Here is a 25,860-nt window from a genome sequence, read left to right as displayed (position 1 = left end):
GCAGAAGCTTATTCCCTAGCTAAGCCTCAGGAAATAACAATAGCAACTAGCAAAGAACAGCCTAAACTAGTGACCAAAACACCATTCGTACCTCTTCTAAGTCGAAACTCAACTAGCCATAATTACACCTCAAACACAATTACACTTCCACCAAAACAAAACCCACATACAGGACTTCTCCCCACACCTAACATACCAAGACCACAATCTACAACACCGACCTGAAACAACAGAACTTTGTCAATTAAAGAATTGGATGATAAAAGAGCAAAAAGGCTTTATTTCTGGTGTAATGAGAAGTACACCTTTGGTCACAAATGCAAGAAAAAACAGGTGTTTACCATGCAACTGCAAGTTAACACTAGAGAAGGAGAGGAGGAAAAAGGGGAGATAATACTAGAAGAGAATGAAGATGAGTATTGTTTAATGCAGTTATCCCTTAATGCACTCAATGAGATGATTGGTCGAAGAGTCATGCGATTAAGTGGAATGCATGGAAGGAAACCTCTATACATACTGATAGATTCGGGAAGCACTCATAATTTTTTGAGTGAAAACACGACAAGAAGGTTGGGATGTGTGTTGAAACCTATAAAAGGAACTAAGGTGATTGTGGCTAATAGGCAGGAGCTAAATTGTCAATACAGGTGTGAGCAATTTGAATGGAGAGCCCAAGGGCAGCAATTTATGATAGATGTGTATATTCTACCTTTAGATAACTATGATTTAATCCTAGAGGCTCAATGGCTTGCCACGTTAGGAAATATATTGTGGAACTTTAAGGAGTTATGGATGTCTTTTAAGCAAGGGGAGAAGGAATGTATGTATACTACAAGGCACTAGAGAACTGGACGTGGAAGTAATTAGTCCTCCTAAATTGCAAGCATTACTGAGCAAGAAACAACAAATATCTTCTGTACAAATACTAATGCAATTTGAAGAAGTGGAGTTGGCTATGTTATAGACAATGGAAGAACCCATAGATAAAAATTGGAAGGAGTTGGAATTGTTGCTAGAGTAGTTCGATGATGTGTTTGATGAACAAGATGGTTTACCACCTCCAAGAGAACAAGATCATCAGATTCTTCTCAAGGAGAATGCATAACCTACTAACCTCAGACCATATAGATATGGTAGTTTGGAAATAATTGAAAAATTGGTCCAGCAGATGTTAAGGGCTGGAGTTATAAGGACAAGTAACAACTTCTATTCTAGTCCAGTTGTCCTTGTGAAGAAAAAAAATGGTTCCTGAAGGTTATATGTGGATTATAGAGGCCTTAACAAAGCCACTATAAGGAACAAATATCCCATTCCAGTGATTGAAGAGCTATTAGATAAGTTTAGAGGTGCTAAAATGTTTTTAAAAATTGATTTAAAGTCTGGTGACTAGCTGTTAGATAGTTGGCATTTTAATTTCAGCATATTGTTTTTTTTTTAGTTTTTTTCAGTTTTTGTTCCCTTCATTTTCTCTCTTGACTTTGTCAAGGTTTAGTTGTTATTTTTTCTGAAGTTAGTGGCTGTATATAGCTCAATTAATGGCAGTATTTTCTTATCAGTTTTTATCCACTATGTTTAGTGGCAAGTCTTTAGGGAAGTATGTTATTTTCTTTGTGTATAAAGTCTGTAATCAATGAAATAAAAGTAGGCTGATATTTTTCATTCACTTTGTGTTCCTGTTTTTCAATTACTACTGCTCTGTTTTTTTCAACAGTGGTATCAGAGCTAGGTTGATCTTACAGGACCAAAACACCAATTGCTCCTTTACAAGCAAATCCCACCATGGCTCAAATCAAATCCAACAGTGAAGAAAAGGCAAAGAAATCTAAGGCTAAGTCACTCATTCAGAACTCAATGGTAAATAGTGTTTTCTATAAGATTATGACGTGTGATTCTGCTAAAGAGTCGTGGGACAAGTTGAAAGAAGAATACCAAAGAAGTGATAGAACATGCCAGATGCAGGTGCTGAACCTGAAAAGGGAATTTGAGTCATTAAATATGAAAGAGGATGAAACAATTGGTAAGTATGCTGATCGAATCTCTGTCATTGTTAATAACATCAGATTACTTGGTGAGGAACTTACAGATAAAAGGATTGTGGAGAAAGTGCTTGTAACTTTTCCTAAGAGGTTTGAATCAAAGATCTCCTCTTTTGAAGAATCCAAGGACTTAAGCAAGATCTTATTAGGGGAACTAATGAGTGCTCTTCAAGCACAAGAGCAAAGAAGGATGATTAGGTAGGGAAATTTTGTTGAAGATGCTTTCCATGTGCAAAAACAAGTTAGTAAGGGCAAGAAGCAATTCAACCAGAAGAACAAAGGCAAAAATGAAGGTGGTAGCAACAATGAAGGTTCAAAACAAAAAAATTTTCCTTCTTGCATACATTGCAAAAAAACCATGCCCGCTGAGAAATATTACTGGTGGAGGCCTAATGCAACTTATGGGAATTGTAAGCAGTTAGGGCACATTACAAAGGTTTGTAAATTCAAAACTAAAGACTCAAAACCTCAGCAAACTCGTTTAGCAGATACAGCTAATGCATAGGAGGAGCAACTATTCATAGTTTCTTACTTTTCAACAAATGATTCATCTGATGCTTGGCTCATTGACAGTGGGTGCACATATCATTTATGCAATAATCCTCAGATGTTCAAAAATCTTGATGAAACTTACAAGTCCAGAGTGAAAGTAGGCAATAGAGAATTTTTGGAAGTCAAAGGTAGAGGCTCGATCAATGTTCAAACAAGTTTAGGTATCAAAATTGTTCCTGATGTTCTGCTTATACCTAAAATCAATCAAAATCTATTGAGTGTTGGTCAAATGCTTGAGAAAAATTACTCTCTTCACTTCAAGGATCATAAATGTACTATCTTTGATCCTATTGGAGAACAATTATTTTGTGTGAAGATGAAGAACAGAAGCTTTGCTATTGATTAGGAAAAGGTTTATGAACACGCCTACTCCAGTGCTACTTAGGTGGTTTCAAATCTTTGGCACAAAAGATGTGGGCACTTTAATTAGAAGAGTCTCTCAGATATGAAGCAGAAGGAAATGGTAGAAAACATGCTTATAGTGTTGGTGAAATTCAAATGTGTGAAACATGCCAACTTGGCAAGCTATCAAAGCTACCATTTCCTAAAGGACAAGCATGGAGCACCAGTTCAAAGCTTCAGCTCATCCACCCTGATATGTGTGGTCCTATGAAAACAGCCTCACTTTGTGGTAATAGATACTTTATTCTTTTCATTGATGACTATACTAGGATGTGTTGGGTTTATTTTATTAAACTCAAAAGTGAAGTGTTCATTGTTTTTCAAAGATTTAAGGCTCTAGTAGAAAATCAAAGTAGTTTGTTGATTAAATGCCTAAGATTTGACAATGGTACTAAGTATACTTCGAGTTAGTTTGTTGAGTATTGTAATAGTGCAGACATAGTTCATCAGTTTACCACACCATACACACCATAACAAAATGGTGTGTGTGAAAGGAAGAACAGAACAGTAATAGAGATGGCTAGATGTCTCTTACTTGAGAAGAAGATACCAAACAAACTATGGGTAGAGGCAGTAAATACCTTTGTATATTTGTTGAATAGATTGCCTACTAAGGCATTAGAGAATAAAACACCGTATAAAGCCTGGAATGGTGTCAAACCTGTTGTAAATCATCTTCAAGTCTTTGGTAGCATCTGTTATTTTCAAATATCTAAGCCAAAAAGAAGCAAACTTGACAACAAAACTCAGAAGGGCATTCTTGTGGGCTATGGGATAGCAACCAAAGGATACCAGATTTTTTGCTTGCAAACAAAAAAGTCATCGTGAGCAAAAATGTGAAGATTGATGAAATGGCAACATGGGATTGGGAAAATCAGGAAAATATGCATTCTGATTCTCTAATTGATGTCTAGAGTCAACTTAAAGCCGATGATTTGGTGGATGATCTTCCAATTAGGGGTACAAGGACCTCAGAGGATATTTACCAAAAGTGTAATATGGCAATCATTAAACCTACCAGCTATGCTGAAGCTCAAGATTCTCTAGCATGGAGAAGAGCAATAGAAGTAGAAATGGAAATGATCAACAAGAATAAAACTTGGCAGCTGGTTGAAAGGCCTAAGGATCGCAAGGTGATTGGAGTTAAATGGGTTTTTAAAATAAAACTCAATCCAGATGGGTCAATTTGTAAACATAAGGCTAGATTAGTCGTGAAGGGCTACGCTCAATAATATGGAGTAAACTACCAAGAGACCTTTACTCCAGTAGCAAGGTATGATACAATCAGACTTCTTATTGCTTTTGCTGCTTCTAGATCTTGGCAGATTCATCAACTCGATGTCAAGTTAGCTTTCTTGAATGGTTTTCTTACTGAAGAGATTTTTGTAGAGCAACCAGATGGATATGTTGTTCAATCGAAAGAGGATCATGTGTATCTTCTTAAGAAGGCCTTATATGGTTTGAAGCAAGCCTCTCAGGCTTGGTACGACAGAATAGACAATCATCTTATGCAGCTTGGATTCAACAGAAGTCAAAATGAAACAACCTTGTATGTGAAATCCTGTGGTAATCATCTCTTAATTGTCTCTATTTATGTTGATGACATGCTTATCACAGGAAGTCAACTTGGATTGATCCAAGAGTTCAAGGAAGAAATGCAGAAAGTGTTTGAGATGACTGATCTTGGAATTATGAATTATTTCCTTAGAATGGAAGTGTTATAATCCAGTCATGGCATTTTCACATGTCAACAAAAATATGCTTCTGATATCCTAAAGAGGTTTAAGATGGAGAATTGTAAACCAGTGGGGACACCTATGACAACCAGTATCAAGCTAAGCAAGGATGATGACTCTAAGAAGGTGGATGAAAGCTTGTGTAGAAGTTTAATCGACAGCCTTCAATACCTCACAGCAAGCAGACCTAATATACTATTTACTGTGAGTGTTCTTTCAAGATTCATGCATTCACCAAAGGAGACTCACTTTGCAGCTGTAAAACGTGTACTTAGGTACATCAAAGGTACCATTGCTCTTGGCAATTTCTTTCCAAAAATACTAAGAGAGGCTTTGAAATTGGTTGGCTACACTGACAGTGATTGGGGAGGCTGTGTTGATGATTCAAGAAGCACATCAGGGTACTTATTTTCTCTAAATTCTAGTTTTTTCACTTGGAGCTCAAAGAAGTAGGAGACAACAACTCAGTCTACTGCAGAAGCTGAGTACATTGCTATTTCCTCGACTGTTAACTAGACTATCTGATTGAGAAAGATGTTGAAGGATTTGGAACATGAGCAAGCTGAAGCAACCAGGATTATGTGTGATAACATTTCTGCAGTCTCAATTTCAAAGAATCCAATCTTTCATGGACGAACAAAGCATATCAAGATTAAGTTTCACTTTATTAGAGAAGCCCAACAATCAAATGAAGTGGTGCTTGTTCACTATTCATCTGAAGAACAGCTTGCAGACATTTTTACCAAGCCATTACCTAAAGAAAGATTTGAAGCTTTAAGAGAAAAATTGGAACTTGTCATCAAAATGCCAAGGAGCAGTGTTAGATAGTTGGCATTTTAATTTTAGCATATTGTTTTTTTTCAGTTTCTGTTCCCTTCATTTTCTCTCTTGACTTTGTCAAGGTATAGTTGCTATTTTTTCTGAAGTTAGTGGCTGCATATGGCTCAATTAATGGCAGCATTTTCTCATCAATTTTTATCCATTATGTTTAATGGCAAGTTCAGTTTTTTATCCACTATGTTTAGTGGCAAGTCTTTAGTGAAGTATGTTATTTTCTTTGTGTATAAAGTCTGCAATCAATGAAATAAAAGTAGGCTGATATTTTTCATTCACTTTATGTTCCTGTTTTTCAATTACTATTGCTCTGTTTTTTTCAACACTGACAAATAAGGATGCATCCTGCCTTTATTGATAAAACAACGTTCAAAACACATGAAGGCAACTATGAATTCTTGGTAATGCCCTTTGGCCTTACTAATGCACCTCCTACTTTTCAAAACCTTATGAAATCTATATTCAAAGCTTACCTAAGGAAGAGTGTGTTAGTAATTTTCGATGACATTTTAATATATAGCAATAGCTAGGAAGATCATCTTTTGCATCTCAAGGAAGTGTTGCAGACATTGAGAAATAACCAGCTGTATGCTAAAAGAAGTAAGTGTAACTTTGAGTGTGCACAAAATCACTACAGGAGTAAAGACTAACCTTAATAAAATACAAGCAGTGGAAAAATGGCCAACTCCGAAGACAATTAAACAACTCAGAGGTTTCTTGGGGTTGGTAGGGTATTACAAGAAGTTTGTTAAAAATTATGGCCAAATAGCTAGGCCACTTACAGAATTACTAAAGAAAAATTCCTTTTATTGGTTCACTACAGCTCAAGAAGCTTTTGGAAAGCTTAAACAGGCTATGATTTCAACTCTTGTACTTGCATTGCCTAATTTTTCCAAACCTTTTCTAGTAGAAACTGATGCATGTGGAGATGGAATAGGGGTTGTCTTAATGCAAGAAGGTCACCCTATAACTTATATTAGTAAAGCCTTATCACCAAAGAATTAGTTACTTTCCATTTATGAAAAAGAGATGCTTGCAATTTTGTTTGCCATAAAAACGTGGGAGCCTTACTTGGTTAATCAGCACTTCATAATCAAGACTGATCATCAAATTTTAAAATATGTGTTGGAGCAAAAGATTACAACACCCTATCAGCAAGCTTGGGTGGCCAAATTGATGCAATATGATTATGAGATAATATACAAGCAGGGGAATGCATTATCTAGACTACCGGGAATGGAAGCTAATAGCCTAACCACTATGATATTACCCTCTGAATTATTATCTAGGGTTGAAGATTCTTGGAAAAATGATGATTATCTCAAAGCTATAGTAGCAGCAAAGCAGCAAAATTCTGAAATATATAAAGACTACTCATGGTAGCAAGGAAAATTGAGGAAAGGTAGATTTGTAGTAGGAAAAGATGAAAATTTAAGGCAGGAACTTATAAAATTGTTCCACAACTCTACTATAAGAGATCATTCTAGTGTTATAGTGACTGTTAAAAGGATATCATCTATTCTGTTCTGAAGGGGTATTTGGAAAGATGTGAGAAACTTTATTAGGCGTTGTCAGGTTTGTCAAAAAAATAAACCAGAGAATACTGCTTCTCGTGGCCTTTTGCAACCACTGCCAGCTCCTAGAAGAGTATTCAGAGACCTCACAATAGATTTCATTGAAGGGCTACCCAAGTTTCAAGGCAAATAAGTTATTGTGGTGGTAGTAGACAGACTCACCAAATATGGCCATTTCATGGGGTTAGCTCATCCATTTTCAGTAGCTACAGTGGCTCAAACCTTTTTGGATAATGTGTACAAGTTGCATGGGATGCCTAGTTCCATAACCAATGATAGAGGTTCAGTGTTCCTCAGTAAGTTTTGGCAAGAATTATTCAATCTACAGGGTGTGGGATTACAAATTTCTACAGCTTACCATCCTCAGACTGATGGCAAAATCGAAATGGTCAACAGGTGTTCAGAAAATTATCTAAGGTGCATGGCTGGAGAGATTCCCTACACATGGTTCCGTTGGCTCACCTTGGCGGAGTTTTGGTATAATACATCCTTCCACTCCAGCATTCAAAGCTCTTTACGGGTATCCACCTCTTCTCCATGTTCCTTATTTTGCAAATGATTCTAGAGCCGAGGTAGTTGACACATTTCCTCACTGTCAAGAAGCCACCATTCGAATTTTACAAAAGCACTTATCCAAAGCACTGTTGAAGCTATGAAGCAGTGAAGTTGGCTGCTGAAAATTCTGCATTTTTTGAAGATGGTTCTGCTGCAGAAAACTGAAGATGATATGGATTATTTTCTGCAGCCTTAAAATGGTGACAAACTTCCTTAACCATTTTGTAATGTTTTTAGTTAGAATGCAACCAAACTAAATTGTATTTGTTATGTTAGGTGTACTTTGACTTAAAGTTTAGTTAGCTTGTAAGAATTTGCGTGGATAAGCTTAATTTAAGCTGCTTTTGTACAGGAGTTAGGAAAGCTATGTAAATATACATGTATGGCAAAGAAATGATAATGTTTTTCTTGTCACAAAAACAAAAGAAAAGCAGACTTCCGTTCCAGCTCTCTGTTTTGTTTTTTTTTTCTGCTTTTTCATTTTTCTTGCTTTTCTTTGCTTCCAGATCTCCATTAAAAAATCAACAAGCACAACAAAGAATGAAGCAAATGGCAAATAAGAAACGTACTGAAAGGAGTTTTCAGATAGGAGACTGGGCTTTTGTGAAGCTACAACCTTATCGACAACTGTCAATACAAATGACTCACCAAAAGCTACAGGCAAGATACTTTGGGCCCTTCCACATTCAAGACAAAATCGGAGCTGTCGCTTACCGGCTTCAACTTCCTCTAGAGGCTGCAATACATAATGTATTTCATGTGTCCTTGTTGAAGCCAGTCCATGCATCTGTCCAGGCCTCTACCAGAATTCCTGGTGACTTCATTATTCCAGTTCTTCGTCCATAGTCTATACTTGATCGCAGGGTGATCAAAAGAGGAAACATAGCAGCTGCCCAGCTATTGATTCAATGGGAAGGGCAATCGTCGACGAAGGCAACATTGGAGACCTCAGATGACATGCATCGTCGCTTCCCTGAATTCTTCCTTTGGGTCAAGGCGCTCGGAGGGGGAGAAAATGTTGAGAATTTGAATAATCCTTTAGGCGAAATGACTTCGTTTAGCAACAGTCACTAAATGGCCAAACGCTGTGTTTTAATTTAGGGAATGGATTAGAATAAATCAGGGACAAACTTTTGTTTCATCAGTTTTCTTTATATTTTAGTATGAATAAATTAGAGAGAAAAGTGCAGTGTATGGCGTGAAGCAGCGTGAATTGATACTGTGATTGATTCCTTAAGGCTGTTTAAAAGAAAGGCTCCATTGTAACAGCCAAGACAAGAAATAAAAAATACGTGCTTTGTTTCTTTTGGATTGTGGAAATTCTCTCTCAAATTCTACTTCTCTTTTTCTTCTTGAATTTCTTGTTCTGTTTTAGAAGTTGCACTAAGAAAGATGAATATGCAAAAATTATATTTCAAATCTTGAGATGACGATGTCAAGGATGAAGAGAATATTAAAAAGAAAAAAAAAATAACTGTGATAATCGAAACATAAATAGAAATACAGTCTGAAACTTTATTGGAATAAATGTGTTGCCATAAAACAATTAAAACATAAACATATAACTCTGTACATTCACAAACATTTATTTAAACAAATCACATCACAAGAAGTTATATTCACCGGTAAAGGCTGAATTATAATTGTAAACATGATATTCTGAATCAAACCATAGAGGAATATATGCTTTACTAAGTGGTAAAGGCTGAATCTCCATGAGTCCTACAATATATATTTACAAATGAGGTTAGTTTTAAGATGAGTATAAAACTAAGAAAATATTTAAGAAACCCAACTTTTTGTAGTATCTAAAAACCAAATAATTTGTACCTGAAAAACATAAAGACAATAGATTCCACATCAATGCTTAATTGAAGAACTAAAATAAATAACCCATCCTATCATTCAGTGGAATTAGTGTTCCAAATTAGGCCATTTCAATGGCAATGGAAGAATTTAATTATGAGGTTGAAAACTCACACATCTGATTCAAGTCTTCCCTGCATACATATAAAACAAAGAATAGGATCAGTTTTGTACTAGTACAAATTTTAAATCAAATGAAGCAAAGATATGGATTGGTCATACGGTCATACCTAATTTTTGGTTGACTTGATAATCTCTTCGTCAAGTTGAATGTTTGGGATATGAGCAATCTTGGACCAATTCCCTCAAAGAGTTGAGATGATTTATATCCTCTGGTAGAGATGACAATTCTGGGCTGCCATGAATGAATAGTTCTCCCAAAGTGTTTGTCGAACACTGAAGAAGTCATTGTGGCAATTTCACCAGTTTTGGTAAATCATGGATTTGAATCAATCGAAGAGCAGGTCCTGTGTCTTGCTTATCTGATCTTGTGCTCAAATCAAGACCAAAGTTTTTCTAATGAGCTTAAGTTTCTTACACCATGTGGTAATGGGATTAAACTTGGATATGAAAATATTAGAAATATATATTGGGTTTACAAGTGTGAAGATTGAAACCCATATTACACAAAACCAATTGGCTTGTGTTAGGTTCAATCCACAATGCTTATATACCACACTCTTATGTTTTATTCATTAGATGTGAGACTCTTTTTCTTTCTTTTTTTATTTGAGTCTCCAACACCTCCGCTTAAGTGCAAGCACCTAGGCTGTTAGGCCTGCCGTTTGGCTTAGCCAGTTTGTGGCTGGATGCATTATCAAGGCTGTTAAACCTGCCGTTTGGCGCGTGCTCTAATACTATATTAGTTAGGCTGTTAAAATATATATTGGGTTTACAAGTGTGAAGATTGAAACCCATATTACACAAAACCAATTGGCTTGTGTTAGGTTCAATCCACAACACTTATATACCACTCTTTTATGTTTTATTCATTAGATGTGGGACTTTTTTTCTTTCCTTTTTTATTTGAGTCTCCAACAGAAAAAATCCAAAGTCTTCGAAGGGCTCTCAGGCGACCAATATCTCCGCAAAAATATTCTAACACCAACACCCTGTAATCTACTCTTTGGCAGAACAGAATTTCAACAACTAATGTTTTTTATTTTTAGTAAGAAATAAAATCTGAAACTTTATTGGAATTAACTTAGAGTGTACTAATTGTTCATTTGCACAGAACTTTATTGGAATGATATTTGTAAACACTGAAATTCCGAATCAATCTAGAGGAAGATATGCTTTACTAACTGCACCATTTGACTTAATCTGAGTCCTGCAATACATGTTCACAATAATTAATAAAATATATGTATGTGTGTGTGTGTGTATAAAAACCCAACAATCTTTAAAATTGTATAATCTAAAGCTAAATGATTTGTGCCTGAAAAAAATGAAGCAATAGATCGAACACCAACGCTTAATACAAAGAAGAAGTAAAATGAATAAATCCGCCTGTCCATTGGTTGAATTATGAGATTAAAAACTCACACATTTGATTCAAGTTTCCCCTGCATACATTGAAAATAACAAAGTTAAAGAAAGGAAGGAGAAACAAAAAAGTAAAGTTTTGTAGCAGTTCAGAATTTGAAATTCATATCTGAAGATAATCCAATCAAATTGTTACCAAAAATTTTGACTTGAAACAAATAAATATGTCAAGAATATTTGCCTACTAACTGATTAAGAAGAAGAGATATGGATTGGTCATACCTAATTTTCGGTTGACTTGATAATCTCTCTGTCAAGTTTAATCTTCGGGATATGAGCAATCTTGGGCCAATCTTCACCTGCTTCTGGTTTCTATCTTTCCGTCAGTTTAGGACAGTCTTCAATTATTAGTTCTCTCAAAGCGATCAGATGATTGATATCCTTTGGTAGAGATGACAGTTCAGGACAAGTCCAAACCCCAAGAGCTTGAAGTTTTTGCATTGACTTTGGTAGTGCCTTCAAGTTGGAACAGTTACCAATTCGCAAGGTTTGCAGAGTGTTTGTTGAACAGGGAAGAAGCCATTGCGGCAATTTTACTAGTTGTGGCAAATTATTAATTCGAAGGAATCAAAGGGGAGGCCCTGTGCTATTGAGTTCATGATTGTGTTGCTCATCTGATCCTATGCTCAAATCAAGATTAAGCCTTACATAATCAACCAACTGAAGTTCTTCTAACAAGCTTAGACTTCTTACACCACCTGGTAATGAGATAAGACTTGGACATTTAGAAATCCATAGTCTTCGAATGACTCTCAGGCGACCAATATCTTCACACAAATATTCTAATTTGCTGCAATTGTGAATAATCAAAAATCGAAGAGAATTCAAGCAGCCAATTCCATTATTTGGTAGATGCTTTTGCACTGTGGTTAGGAATAACATTCTGAGACTAATTAAGAACTTAACATCTTGGCTTAACTCTCCTAGTTTCTTGCAATCCAATAGTGATAAATATTGCAAACTTTGTAGCTTGTAAATAGAACTTGGGAGTTTTTTCATTTTTGGGTTAAATGATAGATTCAAATATCTCAAATGCTTCAGATTACCAATTTTTTTAGGCACTACTTCAATACCTAAACTACGTAAATCTAATAGCTATAAAAACTAAAATCTTGAGACAATTAATTCTAAAAATGATTGGCTAACTGTGACATTTTCTCTAACACTTGTAAAAAACATAATGCTTCTTAAATTATCCAGGTTAGGTAAAAAGCTTGGAGCTTCTACTTGACATGCATCCAAATAATGACACAATAAATGCCGATAAGATTTGGAACCAATTTGGTTACTCCCTTTCACTATTAAGCCTCTTTTTGGAACAATGATGTGGCAACATCATGTATTAGATCATGTATTTTAAACAAATAGGCACCATTACCAGTGACTTGAAAGAAAGATCTCCACATTAATTCTTTTATATATTGCATGCCAATATTTTCCAAGTCTTCATTTTCATTATGGGCCTGGAGAAGCCCATTGGCCATCCAAAACTTAACCAACTCAAAGTCATAAAATGTGAAGTCTTTTGGAAATACAGAACAATAGACAAAACATTGTTTCAAAGGAGGTGATAAGTGATTATAACTTATTCTTAGAGCATGCAAAATGCTATAATCCTTTTAATCTAACTTCCATATTTTATTATCCCTCACATTTATCCAATCTTGTTCAAAAGTTGAGGAATAAAGAAGACTTCCTAAGCCTTTTCTTGCTAATGGAATACCTTTGCATTTTTTTACAATTTCTTTTCCAATCTCTATAAGGTTGGGATGATGTTTTTCTTGCCCTTCTTTAAATGCATATTTAACGAACACTGACAAGCATTCATTAAGAGAAAGACCTTTTAACTTGTACGTAGATATAGTGCCCATAATTAAAGCAACTTGATCACTATGTGTAGTTACAATGATTTTGCTTCCACTAACACTCTACGTTAGTAAATTTCTTAAATCACACCATGACTCAAAGTTTTCATTCCAAACACAATCCAGAACTAACAAATATTTTTTATCTCTTATAATATCATGTAGGATTGTTTGCAATTGGTCTATACTCATGTGATTATATTTTTCCCTAGTTGCAGAATTGATGATGTTAATCAAAAGCTTTTTTAGAGAAAATTCATCTGACACACAAACCCACATTTTCAGTTTAAAATAATCACTCACCATTTTATCATTGTACACAAATCTTGTGAGTGTGGTTTTTCCCAAACCTCCTATCACAACAATAGGAATGACTGAAAGATTTTCATGACCATCACTTGGATACAATAAGAGGTCAATAATCATCTCTTTATCTTTATCTCTACCAATAACATCTGAAACATGCACAAAAGAGTGTGTTTCCCTCTCCCAACCAATAACATGATTGCTACCAATTTTCTCAAGAAGAGTAAAATTATTTTTATCAGCTGTTGTTTTTGCTAACCTCTTTTTAATCTCCTTAATTTTATGCCCCAATGTAAAACGAAAAGCCACTGGATTTGAAGATGAAAAAAAGTGGCATAACTTTCTTGTAATGCTTTGATGATTCACCACTTGCTTACGTAGATCTGCCACCTCAACATCATCTAAAATATCTTCTACATCATAGCAAACCTCTTTCAACTTTCCCAACCAAACTCTTAAGTTCTGATTGTGAATTTGTTTCTCCTGAGCATCTAAGAGAACAGCTCTGATAGTATTTAAGGTGTCAACAAGCTCTTATACATCATTCTTGACACCCCATGCCAAGGAGACATGATTGGATGTAAGGGATGTCAACTTACTCAAGAGTTTCTCAGCAATAACAGAGACAATTGTTTCCGCCATATTTTTTAAAGAAAGAAAGTTGCAGGTTGTTGTGATATTATTGAAGGGACGAAAATGGGTTGTTGTATGAAATAATGATAAGAGAGCAAGACATATATATATCATTTTAATAAAAGAAAAAGAATGTTGCAACTTGCAAGCTGTATGAAACAAATAGGAAGAAAACACATATGCATATGAACAAGCAAGGGACCCTCTTGGGCTTCCTTCCAAGCCCCATTTTTGGCTCTATATCTGACTTTTCTTTAAAGGGTATGACTTTTCTTCCACTGTTGTTGTGTTTTTACACTTTGGATTCAGCCAAATAGTGGGCTATCACTGTCAAGGTCTCAGCCGGCTCTTTTTGTCTTTATAATTGACTTACATATAATTTACTTTGCAGACATCTGCATGCTTGTTGATGGGCTAAAGATGTTTAAACAAGTAAATTACTGATGATGAAGAGAATTGAATTAAAGTTAATGAGAGATGGGTTTGTTTCCTTTAGTTTTAGCTTGATTCACCATGACTTTGCATGTTTATTCTCTTGCCCCCTAAAATATAATCTAAATGTATAAAGATTAAAAGCCAGTTCTCTAGTTGTCCTGGTACAATATCTGATTTATAGAGAAGAGGAAGCTGTTAATTGAGTGAATTGCATCATTGATAAATCTAAATTCTAGTATATTGAATGTACTTGCCTTTAAAAGTTTTAAATTATTATAAATATATTAAATATTTAATATATATTTCATTGTTTTCCTTGCAAAGACAGGAAAGAGAGAAATTTTCCATAGAGGATAAGGATGGGAAAAGAAATTGGATTCCGCATCCTCCCTGTATCAGGGACGTTAAAATGAAGGGGAAAAATCTCTTATACAGAAGACAATACTTTGATACAGTGAACGTAGATGGACTGGTAATACCAGAAACAAGCTTTTGTGGAGTTGCCATTGGTATCGAATGCGATGACATTGATTCTACAGGCTCAGAAACAAAGTACTGATGATGAGGAGGAAGCTGGCCAGGACATGTTTATTACTGCAGCAGTTATTGGCTACGGTATGGAGTTGGCTTGGGTAAGCTTTTCTAGGTTCTTCCCTCGTTGAAAGAGAACTGGAAAAGAAACACTGCTTGGCATCCAGATTTACTAAAAAATCCTTGTGTTTTTGTAATGACAATCATATAAGAAACCAAGTAAAGCCGGAGCCTTACCCTTTGTAAAATGTATACATTATATATATTACATTATGGTGGCGGCTCTAATTTCGGTTCAATCTCGCTCACTTTCCATTTACAAGAAGGCATCCTATGGCAGGGGATCTTACAAGATGCCGTATTGCTCAAAAGTTTGTAAAGGTGTCTCATTGTTCCGCTTTTTAGTCTGTCCATCCGGGCTTGAAGTCCAGATAACGCCTTCTCATCCAAGGGGAGAACTGCACCTTGTACAGCATTCTCAGAGCCAGGATCTAACAAACGATTCTGACTGGGAAGTCCATGATTTAGAGTGTCGTTCATGTTTATTAATGGCCTGCTTCCGGCTTCGGGGTTCCCAGCAGCCGCAGCTAATTGCATGCTCTTCATCCTTTCTCTTATTGCATCTAATGTCCCAGTGGTTACTGCAGGTTAACAATGATTTCTGCTTTTAGGTCTGTTTTAACAAAATTAACCGCAAAAAAAAAAAAAAAAAGAAAAAAAAAAGAGAAGAAAAGGCAAAATCAAATTGTACAGACCTCCATAGTTTTCATTCTGTTGATCACCCAAAGGATTCTCTTAGGCAAGACCTCTTGAAGCAATGGTATTATTGATCCTATTGTCTTCAGTATATGAAGGTGGTAAATTAAAGCTTGTTAGCTCAGATTTTACGTTAAGGGATTTTGCATCATCCTGTATGAACAATAACAAGTCAATTAAGCAAAAAATACATTAAGATTATTGAAAATGTACTCATATCAACTAAGTTTCACCAGAATCTTGAGCATCAACACATATCCAGTTTCAAGCTCATGTGACTATCAAAGATGACGCAAAGAGTTCACTCAAAATACATGTATTGATGATAATGACTACATAAATACAAAGCAATACTTTCACAATCTAGTTTCAACCAAAAATGACATCCGGTTCTGATGTGAGTTTTCATGTCATCATACAACTTGGCCAATCCGAATTCAAGTATCTTTGGGCAGAGTTGTGCATGAGTAGAATATTACTTGCTTTGAAATCTTTTTGTGTGATTTTTGGCTTAGAATCCTCATAGAGATATGCTAGACCTTTTGCAGTTCCCAAGCATATTTTGAACTTAGTCGTCCAATCAAGATGCGACTCCCTTCTTCTAACAGAATGTGGCTGCAATCATTGAGATCTTCAACTGTTATTTATGTGGATACCTAAGGATTCAAGGACAGTTCATCCACAAACATGACTTGGAGTCTGATGCGTACCTAGGCTGAAGCTCCTCTGTTCTCTTTAACACCTTCCTTACTCCTCTGTTGTTAAGAAGAACTCACTAAGATTAATTAAATACTTCTCTTGTTAGCCCTCGTATTTGCTCACAATCCAACAGTGATAGATATTACAATTTTTGTAGCTTGTAAATGGAACTTCAGAGTTTTTTGGGATATTAATTAAAATAGGCACAAAAGTTTCATTCTAAACCTTTTTAGGCAAATTTTGAATGAATTTACTTTTTTAAGTAAATTTAATTTTTATTCTAATAATACCACTCTTTGCTAATTACCTCACATTCAGAATAGTTTTGCCAAAGCATACTCCTGCATCATCATATTAATGATACGTTTGGTAACTTATGAACCAAACATTCAAAAACTTATTTGGAAACAGATCAATTTTTGGTATAATTGTTGATATATATTGATCAAAACGAAAAGATGAACATAAGTGTGAAGAGTATGTGCGGGTGCAAAGAGTGTGAGTGCACGAAGAATGCATGTGTGGTGCAAAAATATTATGATATAATATAATATAATATATATATATAAAATACAATATAGTCTAATATATATAATATAATATAATATAATATAATATATATTTTAACACTGCACACGCACTCAATGCACCCTCACATTCTTTGCGCACCCACACGCACTCTTCGCACTCATAAACACCCTTTGCACCCTCACATGCACTCTTGATGCACCTGCACGCACTCTTTGCACCTACACGCACCCTTCGCACCCATACACACGCTTGACATTTATGTTTATCTTTTCGTTTCGATTTGTACATATTAACAATTACACCAAAAATTGATCTATTTCTGAATAAGCTTTTGAATGTTCATTTCATAAGTTACTAAACGTATCATCAATATGATGATGTAGCTCCACAAGAAAAGGTTGTCGACAGAAAACTAAACTGAATTTGAGCTAATTAGTAGAGAGAGGTATTATTAGAGTAAAATTAAATTTGCTTAAAAAAGTAAATTCATTCAAAGTTTGCTTAAAAAGGTTTAAGCGGAAACTTTCGTGCCTATTTTAACTAATATTTTGCTTTTTTTATTTCAGGGTTATTTGCTAGCACCAAATATTTCAACTGCTTCAAATTACCAATTCCTTTAGGCACTACCTCTATACTTCTATACCTAAATTTAACACCCACAATAATTGAAAACTTAAGATAATCAATTCTGAAAATGATTGGCTAATTATCATGTTTTCTCTCATATTTGAAACAAGAATAATGCTTCATACATTACTCAAGCTTGGTATAAAGTTTTGAGCAACTACTTCACCATCAACATGATGAAACCATAAATGTCGATAACTTTTGAAACCAATTTGGTTACTCCCTTTCACTATTAATATATGATTTTGGAACAATGATGTGGCAACATTATGCATCAAATCATGTATTTTAAATGAAAACATATCACCCAATAACTTTTCAATCTCTTGAAAGAAAGATCTCCGTAATAATTCTTTAATATATTATGAAAACCCCCAAATGACTAATAATTTAGAGGGGGTAAATAGGATTATTTAAAACTTTTTAACCAACTAAAATTCCTTAAGCAAATTTCCAATCAATCACAATTTTACCAACAATTTCAACAAAAATATTCAAACCAAATCAATGTCCAACAAGTTTACTCAAGCAATCTAATTTCAATCCACAAAATATAGTACTTTGCAGAAAACAATTCAATCAGTATCCACCATCATCAAGTATAAGATATTGAACAAGTTTATCGACTTATGCACAATGTATCCAAAATAAAACTATCATCTCATGAAAGAAACATCAATCCAAAAGAATATCATATATCCAGAAGCTATTCAATCAATCATCATCAATAAATATTTCTTCTTATGTCAATAAAATTCAAAGTATATAATTTAAACTCAAAACATCATCAAAATAATCAATAGAAATATTCAAGGAAAATATCAAAGGCATTATCAATATGTTGGAAGCTATGTCAATTAGGTATCTATACAAATTTTCAAAATTTATACCTAGACATCAATATCATCCACAACTATGAACATGATAATTAACTAAATAAGTATGAGAATATGTTTGAGTAAGCAAAAGAACATGTTCCTCAAACTGTTATGATGTGTAAAAACTTAAATTTAAGAAACCAATTAGCATTGTGAATAGGATTATTTAAAACTTTTTAACCAACTAAAAATTCGTTAAGCAAATTTCCAATCAATCACAATTTCACAACAATTTCAACAAAGATATTCAAAGTAAATCAATGTCCAACAAGTTTACTCAAGCAAATCAAATATGGATAATATTCAACAACCTGCTTGAAGTTTTACTAGTACAGATAACATCTCTTTACAATAGTTCTTTGGGATTGCACCCACCATAATATTTATCTAAGATTTCACCCAAGATTGAATGAATATAGAAAAATGAATGTGAATTCCTTAAAAAGGTTGATACAAGAAAATGAACACAAATATATCTTTCAAGAATTTGAGTTATGAGCTTGTGAGGGAAATTAGAGAAGAAATGAGTATAGATTTTAGATTAGCAATCTCTAGTCTATCCTCATCAAAGAGTCTTTAATTTATAGTCTTGGATGACTAGAATAGCTCAAATGATTGTTGCTTGGGATAATGTTTCTGTTGAGCATCGATAATGATGTTTTGGCCTTGAAAACACAACAGGATATACATTTTATTTTGAGGGATGGGTCTTCTTACACATTCTAACTTTGGTAGCTTTGAATCAGACATCCAACGGTCAAATTTTTGAAATATGCCACTTGAGGGACATGCAACTTTCTTTGCACCTTTAGAATTCAATTTCAAAATGCTTTATACATGAAGAGACAAGCAAGAGACAAACAAGGGAATAGGCGTCTCTAATTTGGGGATGGGCATCCTAGTCATAGGGATAGATGTCTCTGCTCATTTGGCAAAAATTCTCGAAAACTCTAGACTTGTAAGGACTAGCATGGGATGAGCAAAGGAATCAACTTCCCATAAGGAACGGGCATCCCACAATTGGGGATGGGAGTCCCATGTTTGAAAAATTGAAAACATAAATCTTTCCGTCATAAGAATTTTATGTCATGGACTAAATTAGCTCAATAAATATAAATTAACAACTTTAAACTTAGTTTTGACATAATCAAAACACCTAGGGGTCCAACATATTGCATGTCAGTAATTTCCAAATCTTCATTTTCATTGTGGGATTGAAGATTCCATGAGCCATCCAAAAGTTAATCAAACCAATGATAGTAAAAATATAGTCTTTTGGAAATAAAGAACAATAGACAAAACATTGTTTCAAAAAGGTAAAAACTTATTATAACTTATCCATAGAGCAAATAAAATGATATTTTCCTTTTGATCCAACTTTCATATCTCATTATCCCTTACATTTATCTGATCTTGTTCAAAGGTTAAGGAATAGAGAAAACTTCCTAATGCTCTTACTGACAATGGAACACCTATTCATTTTTTTACAATTTCTTTTCAAATCTCCATAAGGTCAAGATATTGTGAAGGATCAAATGCCCTAGAGGGTTAAATTAGACTTGTTAAAACAATTTACCAAATTAAAGGATTAAGCCAATTTATGCAACTTAATGAATGTTGACCATCTTTAATGCATTTTATGAAAATGTCAAGAGATATTCCAAATAATCAACAATCAAAATAACATATAACACAAAATATAAGTTTAACGGATGAGAAAAACAAACAAGTGATGTATAGTGTTATTTGTCTTTTGTACTTATGGACTGCATAATTGTGTTATTTGTTTTGAGATTTGTGTTTATGCATTATTTATAAGTATTGGATTTTCATTCATAGAGTTTGAATGTTGTTCATGATATTGATGTTTAATTAGTACCCTTGTAACACTTTCCCTCTAGAAGTGCTGCCCAAAGGAAGATGTTACTCAATTGACTATTTAAGCATGCATTTATTTTTGAAACGTATAATAAAACTCATAAAATTTTTAAATAAAACCTCATTTATTGATCTTTCGCAAATAATTGAAATTTTTGAAAATTTGGGAGGTAATTGTAATGGGTAAAAAGATAAGAGTTTAAAACTAGACATGGGGGCGGGGGTCAATTTTTAAATCTGAAAAATATGAGGTTAAGGGGCAAAAATAAATATTTTAAAACTTTATAGTAATCTAAAATATGAGTTTAAATAAAATTTTAGATATCGAGTTTACCTCTAACAGTAATAATAAAATTTAATAAATGAGTGGATATTTATATTTTTGATAATTAACGGTGAAAACTTGATTTGTATCAAACCTTTGGTGGGAAGGAGTCATTTGGCCTTTATATTATTGCATCAATTTAACTATCACTGATTGCCACGTTTGACTAATCGAATTTTATCAATTATAAATATTTGAAAATTTATTGTAATGGAATCTATAATTACATTCTTAATATTATTAGGGAAATTAATTGACATAATCTATTTTTTTTAGGGTTAAATAATATTAGCCAATGAATTATACAAATACAATCAATAAATATACATTTTACCATAAATATCCAACTGTAAAATTTGTGATAAATAGTGACTAACTGTGATAAATATTGAGTTATTGATTAGGTGTGATCAACTACTAGGGTTTTCACACCCAAACTTTCTATTGACAAAAAATCTATCATTTTTTTTAAATAAGCAATTTTTACATACAATCATATCTTTTTGTAATTAATAAACAATTTTCATCAACTAAAAACCATATTTTTTTATTAATTTTTTACCGATTCAATTGAATTATAGGTGATATTTTAGATTTTTAAATGTTTAAAAGACTAGGGTTAAATGAGTATTCAATTAAGGTTTTGACTATATTCATATGATATATAAAAATAGGTTATATTAATAAATGAACAATGTTATGTGTATATATTTTCAGTACACAATTTAGGTATATTAATAATGTTACATTATGTGATTGGGTGTTACTTTATTTTTAATTCAAAATTATTTAATTACATAATGTATTGTATATAAAATATGTGTATTTATAATTTTATTGGAAATGAATTTAAAAGAAGGGCAAGTTTTGATGCTTTCTCAAAATGCCACCCATGGTAGTTCAAAAACCTTTATTCCCACCCATGAGCCGTTAACATTAGGAGAATCTATCAAAGTACAGAGGCATTTTGGTAATCATAAATCGTTATATTGTTAAAAGTTAAAATCGTTTCAATAAACAAATAAAAAATTCGTTTATTAAAGCGAAATTCTATAAAAATTAAATGCGGCAAACCTTTATCCTGCATGCTATCCACCAAAGCATGACGTATGGCAAAGCTTATGAAGGAAGGTGCAAGTTATAGCGAATTTTTTGGTCACTTTTTTTTTATGGAGGGCGCGGCGCAATGAAGTAAGAACATATGGGCGAAAAACAAAAATGTCACCGACTTAAAAACGAAGAGGCAACGTATTTCACTGCATTTGGATGCAACACCTACAGACGAATTTAATGGGCAATGATTTTCGAAATCAACAACTCATATTGTTTAGGTAAGGGCGTTTTTGTTATTTAACATGGTTTTAAATAAAAAATAGCAAAAAAAAGCATTTTTTATTTTGCCGAGAGAGAATGAAAAAATGGTGTGTCATTTGCTAATTTCAAATGCATTTTGAACAAAGGAATGAGAAGAACGTGTTCATTTCGTTCTCAAACGATTGGATTGCCTTATACATTTTCTCTAAAATTTGAGTGTATTGTGAGTGGCAAAAAGGGTCAAAGATGAACGTCGACTACAAAACGATGATGACAATGTCTTCAAGGGTGAACGAAGTAATGTTTCCACCAAGGACGACCACTAACAACAAAATGAAGGGTTTTCTACTATTAGCTTTGAACCTATGACATCTGCTTCTTGGATAGTAGTTTTTCGTGTTGTTTGAAGCAGCAACGACGATGAAGAGTACACCAATCGACTATAGAAGTTCTTTGGCCTTGAGGTTTGATCTATCCATATCTCCTTATTTTGTGCACATTGTTTTAACATTATATCATTTTAGATTATCAGTTGTATTGGTAAAAAAGTTAAATGTGTTGGTGTTTGTTGATGTTAATGGATGCTTTTATGATTTTTCGATTGTATTGGTTTAGAGTTAATGTTAGGCTGATATATTTTATGTATATGGTAAGGCTAACAAATTTACGTTTGGGTTTTGCATGCTTTCATGCATACTGTTACTATAGTATTTGCAGTTTGTTTTTCGCCACCGTATTTGTTAATTATTTTGTAGCTTCACATGAATAAATACTTACTGTTTACAAATTTGCATATTGTTTACATGCAAACAGTCAATATATTTGCATATTGTTTACATGCATCCTGTCAACATATTTGCATACTATTCACATGCATATTGTTTACAACTGTACTTTTTAAATTGTTTGACATGATGTGTTTGGATACATTTACTTGATACACTTTCATTTAATTGGGGATATGTCTTACATAAGATATCGCCCATGATGCAGTTTAATTTATGATTTGATGTCTATGATAGTCAATGTGAAATTAACAATGTTGATATAGATAAGTACAATTACATGTCTTCATTAAGGACATGAAAAAAATGTATAGCCAATGAAAATAAAGTAGTGGAATTGTATCTGGATGAGAAAATAAAGATCAAGGGAAAAAGGCCTAATAGGGTGGGAAGATATGTCATAGACAATGATGAAAGATATGTGTCATATGTTTGAAAAGTATACCAAAGCTAGTATTTATGGAATTCCTTCCAATAGAGACAATTGGAAATATGACCCCTTTACCAATTGTAGTCACTAAACCACAATCCCAACCCTCACACTAGTTTGCCCAACTACCATAACATCTTTCCCAATCATCATAACAACCCCAACAACCATCTAACTGAAGTAATGAATCTGATAAGTATGAGACAAAAGTATCCAATATTGAATGTAGTGATGATGATTGTCATTAGAATGATGCCTCTTATAAGAATGAACAGTTTGATGATGATAATGATGTGGAATTTATAAATGAAAACAAAGCTGCAAAAGATGTAGACAATAGAAATGAAGAGATAGTCGAAGGTATGAACTATGAGGCTGGAGATTTATCTAATTGTGAAGAAGACAATAGAGATGAAAAATTTGATTTAGCTAGTTCTGAATATGATCCTGCTACAAGGTTATCCAGGTTTATGAAGGCTAAAACCTTCACATATGATGCATATAGGAGAATTTATTTTAAGGTAGGGTACATTTCTGAAAGTGTTGATCACTTCAGGAAGGTTTTGAGTGATTACATGGTTCAAAAAGGCTTTTAGTTGAAAAAGATGTATAATAAAAGAAAGAGAATGAAATTGGTTTGTACAACTGAAGGTTGTCCATTCTATCTTTATGCAACTATGATGTTCAATCAACAGTTTTTCCTAATAAGAATATACAAGCACACACGCGCACTTGTTTGAGGGTTCAAAACAATCCAACAGTTAGTGCTTCTTAGATACCTAAGAAAATGATGAGTTTTATTTGATTGCACAAAGGTTCAACCATCAAGCCTTTGGCTAACCAACTGGAAAGGGATTATTTTTTGAAGATTAGCAATAAAAAACTCTATAAGGCTATGAAACCTGCAACTGGGATGACACTAAAAAAGCATTCTAACTCATTCACTTGGTTGTTTTAGTATTGTAACATTATATTGGTTAGTAATGCTAGTTCTAGGGTTGTTTTGAAAGTCATTAGGGAAGAAATCCCATCAAGTCCAAGATTTAATAAGTTCTTTATGAGCTTTGTAACACAAAAAAAGGGATTTATCGAGAGATGTTATCATTTTGTAGGAGTAAATGGTTATCATCTCAAAGGCCATTTTGGGAGAGTTTTTCTGTCTGTTGTTTCACTGGATTCCATAATGGATATTCCCATTGGCTATTGAGAATAGTGACACAAAAGGGTATTTCATCAATCTACTGCATGATTTTTTAGGGGATGGTTAATAAATGTTTTGGAAACTTAGTGGCCGAGTGCCAAAAGTAAATTTTATTCAAGATATGTTTATGCAAACTTTAGGAAAAATTTTCCCAGTATACATATGAGGAACCTCTTTTTGGTTGTTTGTAGAGCACCCAATGAGGTTGATTTTCAAGATGCATTAACAAAAGTATGGGAGGTTGACAAGCTGACACATAAATGGATCATCGAAAATAAACCTGACTAGTGTTCCAGGTTTCGATTTGATACAAATGCCAAATTTGATCACATCACCAACAACATGAGTGAATCTTTTAATAGCTGGCTTGGAGAAGATAAGGAGATACCAATTTTGAGCTTGTTGGAACTTTATTGGAGGAGAGTAATGACAATAATTCAAGATAGATTCAAGGTTGGGACAGAGTAGGTTACCTTACTACCTCCACTGGTGTTGGTCAAGCTGAATTAGAATATTGAATTTAGTAGAACTGTGAGGATTCTTTATGCTGGTTTGATGAAGTTTGAAGTCATTGACATGTTTGTTTTGCCTAGTAGAAAGAACATACACATTGGATATTAAAAAAAGCTGTGATTGTGGCCTACGACAGATTTATGGTATCCCATGTCAGATGTAGTGTGTTTCATACTACATAAGAATTTGTCTTCATTTGAATTATTTGTTAATGAGAAACTCAGAATTCCAGCATACATGACAATATATTCTGGAATAATTCATCCAGTTCTAGATAAAAGGAATTGGCCAACCACCTTTGAAAGCAAACTGCTCCCACCCTATAAACATTAAACCCCTGGTAGGCCAAGAAAGGCAAGAAGGAAAGGCCCTGATGAAGGACCAAACAGAAAACAAATGTCCACCATCAAATGTAGTTTATATAAGGAATTTTGTCACAATAAGAGGTTATGCAAAAATAATCTTGCTAGTGCAAATAAAAGAAATCAAAAGGTAATTCTTATACATCATTTTTCATTATTTTATCATATCCTTTGGCTTTCTTTTTCCTTAACCAATTTTGCCAATTTTTTATTTTGTAAATAGAAAAGGGCCAACTATGACAACTCACTCAACTAGGGCATAGTTTGCACAAACTTCTTCTTCTAGCCAACCTTCACAATCTTATATTAATGAACCAAACATTTATGCAATAAAATACATCTTCAGACTCAATTTTTTTTTATTTTTCCTTCTATCTGAAGGTTGATAAATTTTATACTATGAAGGTTTAATTGTTGCAAATTTTGTTTTATAGGTGTCCAAATCAAGTAACTGCATCAAACTGTCTCTCTAGTCTCCCATGAAAAAGTTTACTGCATTAGTTTTTTGGGCAAAACAAAAAAATGTCAAATTAAGACAATTTCAGCCTTTTAATATGCAGTGCTTATAAGTAGTTTTGGAGTAGGCTGTTTTTTTCTATTTTTGATATACTACTATTGTTCGAACCATTTGTTGATATTTCATTTGTTGATAATTGCAGTTGCAATGATATTTTGTTGGTTGTTTGTTTTA

General features: G+C 33.7%; 1 protein-coding gene across 4 annotated transcripts in view; it reads right to left on the bottom strand.

Annotated features, from left to right (window-relative positions):
- LOC123227516 (putative disease resistance protein RGA1) overlaps positions 1 to 25,860 on the bottom strand; it is a 124,449-nt gene that overhangs the window by 22,956 nt on the left and 75,633 nt on the right. The window contains exon 1 of one of the 4 annotated variants that reach the window (XM_044652462.1): positions 11,323 to 11,462. The exons of 1 other annotated variant lie outside the window; for it this stretch is intronic. The gene's annotated coding sequence lies outside the window, so the exon portion shown is untranslated. Of the gene's footprint in view, positions 1 to 9,785; positions 9,874 to 11,322; positions 11,463 to 25,860 lie in introns of those variants that run through there. 2 more of the 4 variants (XM_044652464.1, XM_044652466.1) reach the window with 2 other exon arrangements.

The sequence above is a fragment of the Mangifera indica genome, chromosome 10 (genome assembly GCF_011075055.1).
Source record: "Mangifera indica cultivar Alphonso chromosome 10, CATAS_Mindica_2.1, whole genome shotgun sequence".
Taxonomy (NCBI): Eukaryota; Viridiplantae; Streptophyta; class Magnoliopsida; order Sapindales; family Anacardiaceae; genus Mangifera; species Mangifera indica.
Note: the sequence above shows the minus strand (reverse complement) of the source record. Positions and strands in the feature narration are given on the sequence as shown.